Genomic DNA, 6,167 nt, shown 5'->3' on the forward strand with positions numbered 1-6,167 from the left:
TCTGTCTTTTTCCCTGAGATGGGTTTCCTGTAAGCAGCAGAATGTTGGGTCCTGTTTCTGTAGCCAGTCTGTTAGTCTATGTCTTTTTATTGGGGAATTGAGTCCATTGATATTAAGAGATATTAAGGAAAAGTAATTGTTGCTTCCTATTATTTTTCTTGTTAGAGTTGGCATTCTGTTCTTGTGGCTGTCTTATTTTTGGTTTGTTGAAGGATTACCTTCTTGCTTTTTCTAGGGTGTGCTTTCCATCCTTGTATTGGTTTTTTTCTGTTATTATCCTTTGAAGGGCTGGATTCATGGAACGATAATGTGTGAATTTGGTTTTGTCGTGAAATACTTTGGTTTCTCCATCTATGGTAATTGAGAGTTTGGCTGGGTATAGTAGCCTGGGCTGGCATTTGTGTTCTCTTAGTGTCTGTATAACATCTGTCCAGGCTCTTCTGGCTTTCATAGTCTCTGGTGAAAAGTCTGGTGTAATTCTGATAGGCCTGCCTTTATATGTTACTTGACCTTTCTCCCTTACTGCTTTTAATATTCTGTCTTTATTTAGTGCATTTGTTGTTCTGATTATTATGTGTCGGGAGGAATTTCTTTTCTGGTCCAGTCTATTTGGAGTTCTGTAGGCTTATTATATGTTCATGGGCATCTCTTTCTTTATGTTTGGGAAGTTTTCTTCTATAATTTTGTTGAAGATATTTGCTGGCCCTTTGAGTTGAAAATCTTCATTCTCATCTACTCCTATTATCCATAGGTTTGGTCTTCTCTTTGTGTCCTGGATTTCCTGGATGTTTTTAGTTAGGATCTTTTTGCATTTTGCATTTTCTTTGATTGTTGTGCCGATGTTCTCTATGGAATCTTCTGCACCTGAAATTCTCTCTTCCATCTTTAGTATTCTGTTGCTGATGCTTGCATCTATGATTCCAGATTTCTTTCCTATGGTTTCTATCTCCAGTGTTGCCTCACGTTGGGTTTTCTTTATTGTGTCTACTTCCCTTTTTAGGTCTTGGATGGTTTTCTTCAATTCCATCACCTATTTGCTTGTCTTTTCCTGTAATTCTTTAAGGGATTTTTGTGCTTCCTCTTTAAGGTCTTCTTCCTGTTTAGCAGTGTTCTCCTGTATTTCTTTAAGTGACTTGTTAAAGTCCTTCTTGATGTCCTCTACCATCATCATGAGATATGCTTTTAAGTCCAGGTCTATCTTTTCGGGTGTTTTGGGGTGCCCAGGACTGGGTGGGGTGGGAGTGCTGTTTTCTGATGATGGTGAGTGGTCTTGTTTTTTGTTAGTAAGATTCTTATGTTTGCCTTTCGCCATCTGGTAATCTCTGGAGTTAGTTGTTATAGTTGTCTCTGGTTAGAGCTTGTTCTTCAGGTGATTATGTTAGCCTCTATCAGCAGATCTGGGAGACTAGATCTCTCATCTGAGTTTCAGTGGTTTGAGTACTCTCTGCAGACAAGCTCTCCTTTTGCAGGGAAGGTGCCCAGATATCTCGTGTTCGAACCTGCCTCCTGGCAGAAGTTGTGTTCCACTCACCAGAGGTCCTAAGGTCCTGTGGAGAGGTCCTCTGGGGACCTTGGGGGGTGTCTGAAGACTTCTCGCCCAAGGTGTGTCGGTGCTGGTGCTGACGACCAGAAGGGCGATCCTTGCTCTTATAACCTCTACATCTTTTTAAATCCAATAAAAATTCAAGGGAAATAGGTAACACCTAAACGAAGATCTACAGTTTCTATGACACTGAGTAAATCAGTTTATTCTCACATTGGATCAATATCTACATAGAATACATTTAATATAGTGAGAGGTATTCTGTATATACTTGGAATGTGCTTATGAATAGAAGAAAGCTTCAACTCTCCCTTATTTACTAGACCTAGACTATCTTGTCTACTGTTTCAACCTAGACATAAATTGTGTCCTTTTAACACAGAGAGAAGAGCTCTTTTCTTTGGCTCTTGGAAGACCTGTGGCAGCTCCAAAGTGTCTGCACCTTTTAGGTAATAGAGAGAAAAAGTGATGGATTCAGGGTAAGACACTTCTCGGATTGGAGTCTCAGCGCACAGACAGGGAGTCAGACACTCAGGTTGATATTTCAATGTTTCCTTGTTAACACGAAGCTACAGGTCAGACTTTAATGCTTCCCAGTCCCAGGAAACACCTAGCCGCTGTCCACAGCTGCCTGGCTGGCACTCACCTGTCTGGCACTTGAGGTTCTCAATGTTCTCTGTGTCTGGGAGATTTCTGAGGACATAGTTCCAATCTTGGCCAGCGCTAAAAGCTGAGATAAAAGACCTGCTCTTCCATAAGGCAACCCATGAGCACCTCACTGAGAAAGAATTGCTTCTCCTTTCATGAACCAGACTTTCACAGCACGAGGTTATTCACTACACTTTATCTTGTACTGAAGATATATATGTGTGTGTGTGTGTGTGTGTGTGTGTGTGTGTGTATAAATTAGCTGGATTAAAAAAAAGCTTTTTATTGCTTCTTTGTGAATTTGACATCATTCACCCCAATCCTGCTCATCTCCTCCTCCCCTCTTTCCCACCCTCCACCTCAACCTCCCTGTCAACAGAGAAAAAAAAATCTCACTGTGGAAGCTGTGGTGTATCCCACAGTATACCCTTTTGTCCACACTTCTTTGCTTGCAAATGTTCACTGCAACGGTTCCCTGGCCTGGTATAGGAGCTCTGTTTTGTGATAAGCTATCCCTGGAACCTTACTGGGACTCCTCTTGGATAGCCTATTGTTACCCTATGCCATGGAGATCCTGTAGTTTTGGGTCTGTAGGACTGGCCCCTTCACACACTTGAGCAGTTCATCCATGGGTACATGTTGGGGTGAGCCAATTCAAAGCTCTGGATCTGGGCCTGAGAGGTATCTGAGCTGGTCAGATCAACTGCTCTTATGCCCTCAGGGCTGGCTCACCAGCTGACCCACTACCAAGGCCAACTGTACCCTGCTGCTCAGGCGAAGTGCTTGGCCCACTCTTCTTAGTTTTGTAGCTGGTGAGGGACAGGGCCAGTTCTCCCGTTCTTATGACCCCAGGGCCAGCTCTTCTGCCTGTCATAGATGGTGAGGGATAAGGGAGTGGAGGAAGGCATCTCTACCTCGAACTGGATCTTTTTCTAATTAAATTTATTTTCCAAAAAAATTTTTTGGATATTTCCCCTTACAGTACTTTCCAGATTCTCCCAACCTCCTTTCCCACCCAATTCCTGTTCTTTCCCTCAAACAAAAAGTCAATCAGGCAAACACACACACACACACACACACACACACACACACACACAATCCCAAACAAAAGCCCACAAAACAAAACAAAATGAGATTGGCCAATTAATTCTGGGCATTGGGACTTTCATAGAGCTTGGTTGATAGACACAGTGGCCACTCCATTGGAGAAAATGGATTTTCCTTTTTCCAGGAGGTCTCAATTGCAAACAGCTTCTTGGTAAGGGGTAGGACCCCCATGTCCATTTCCCTTTCTCCGTGCTGGGACCCTTTTTTGCTTGAGTCTGTGGAGGGTCTATGCATACTGCCACAGTCTCTATGAGTTAATCTGGGCATCAGTCCTGCTGTGTTTCGAAGACACTGTCTCCTTGGAGTCACCCATCAGCCCTGGGTCTCACAATCTTTCTGCTTTCTTTTCTGCATAGATCCCTTAGGGGTAGGGGGGAGGGCTTGGTGAAAACATCCCATCTGGATCAACTGCTCCAGAACCTTTCAGTCTTTCACTGTCTAGTGGTGGGTCTCTGTGTTAGTTCCCATCTATTGCAAGAAGACACACCTCTGAGTGCCATGGACCGGGCCTAGTCGGCCCCCCTCAATCCGTGGGAATCAGGGTCTCAGACAGATGGGCATAGAGTCGGTGATAATAGGGTGACAAACAGACAGGACACAAGGGAGTGTGCTGAATCTGAATGTAACTTGTCAAATCGAGCATCGAACTTTTTATACAGAAAAAAACAGGGAAGTTAGGTGACACATCAGCAAGGTACAAATGAGGTTACCGGATGCTTAATGACTCTTACACAAAACAGAGGGATGTAATCACAAAGACTGGCAGGAACTGGGCAATAAAACAACTGAGACAAAGTCAGCTCTATCTAAGGTCAGCTATAGTCTTAGAAGCCAGGTGTGAGGTCTATACACTCCCAGGGCAAGGGCTTTCACACCCAAGTCATGGTTCTAATTAAGGAGTTCCACTCTAGCTAACCATCTCACGAATAATGCAACACTCTAAAACCACAGCTGGTTCTACTTCTTAAACCATTGTAAATTCCTGTATATGGGAGCGACTTGGCTTTTATTCTAAGTGATAGTGTGGGGGGACTTTTCTACTAATAAGTAATGTAGTCTGCCATACATAACTATAATAAGAATTCTAAACTTACTTTGCTAAGCTTGCCCTGAGATTTCTAACTCGATGTAGTAGATATTAAAGCCTGATTTCTTTCACTATCTCTCTTACAATACTAGAGGCAATTCTGAATGTCACTGAATAGGCAACATTCTTACTGAATTCCAAGCCCAGGGTTGGCTCAAAGACTACCTAGTAGGCATTGGTGAAGGCCAGGAAGCAAAGTTCGATTTTGCTTAGGTATTTGGCAAGTCATTGCTTGGAGGCACCTATAACAAAACAATACTGAAAGGAAGCACACAGATCCATTTGCAAGGACAAAATTGGAGCATACGTGCTATGGAATGCCACAGTTCCAGGAGACTAAGTTTCCGTGAAACTCTTCATCTCAGGACTGCATCCAGGCTTTTGGCCTGTCATGCATGTCACTACTGGAGTGGATGTAGCCTCTGAGCAAGGCACCGATCCATAGGGAGAGCAATATGTCATTAGAAGTCATGCTATTGCTAGGTCCTTTTAGGAGAGCAATAGTATTGGGTTTGCCTAGGCCCATGACCTGTCTGGTCTCAGGTTGCATGCAAGGTGTTTTGTTCTTCATATTGTCCCTCTAATTTGAGCACACTCCAGAGTGGGAGCCATAACTAATTCATATTCACATATATTGAAAACTTTAAGTAAATGCAACAGTCATTCAATGTTTATCAAGGGTGGGGTGGTTTCTGGTCTGTGTGGCTAGCTTCACTTACAAGAGAGGAAGAACTTGACTTTGTGGGTTTCTTAACTTCACATCGTTATTTAAGACACCCCTGTGTCTTAAATCATCCCCACGTGTTGACAAAACCTAAACTGCTGTATCAATCTGGAAGGGCAATTTTGTAGCAGCCATCAAAATGTGTAGGAATATTATTTTTTTCAACTTTCTACAAACAAGAAGCAGAGGTTTTATCAAATATGCACTCAAGGTTGTTTTATGTTATAGCATTCATAATAATGAAAACCAATTAATTAAATAAACAAAAATCAGAAGCACCAAAATACATTGGGGAGGGGGATTAATAGGCCTTTTACTTCCTTTGTCTACATCTATATTATATATATTTACAGCATTCTTGTTTGCTTTTCTATTGCTGTCATACACACCATGAGCAAATACAAAATGAGGAAGAAAAGGCATATTTCTTATTACAGGTTACCGTCCATCATGTAGTAAGGCCAAGGCAGGAATTCAAAGCCTGACCTTGAAGCAGAGACATGAAGAAGCACTGCTCACTGCCAGGCTCATGTTTATCTACTTAGCCCAGGCCCACTTGTCCAAGGATGGCACCACCCACAGTCAGATGGGTCTTTCTACTTTAATTAGCAATCAAGAAAACGCCCCGTCCAGCCTGGCATCATGTGGGAAGCCACATGTGCCGTTGCTGAGTGGCACTGACTACTGCTGGCCACCATGCATAAGATTGGACAAACAACCAATGTGTACATATGCAGTAAAGTTTTTTGCAAGGACACTGCCTGGCCCAGGCATGATAATGAGGTTCTGTAAGGTACTGAGAGTATAACCAATCAGATGTGAGACATGCAAATGATGCATGATAATGAGGTTCTGTAAGGTACTAAGAGAGTAACCAATCGGATGTGAGACATGCAAATGAGGTATGATAATGAGGCTCTGTGAGGTACTGAGAGAGAGTAGCCAATCAGATGAGGAACATGCAAATGAGGCTTAGTGCATAACCAATCCGGGTATGAGACACGCCTCTCCTAGGCCTATAAAAGCAGCACCAGTTCTGGGCTCGAAGTCTTTTCGCC

The sequence above is a fragment of the Mus musculus genome, chromosome 18 (genome assembly GCF_000001635.26).
Source record: "Mus musculus strain C57BL/6J chromosome 18, GRCm38.p6 C57BL/6J".
Classification (NCBI taxonomy): Eukaryota; Metazoa; Chordata; class Mammalia; order Rodentia; family Muridae; genus Mus; species Mus musculus.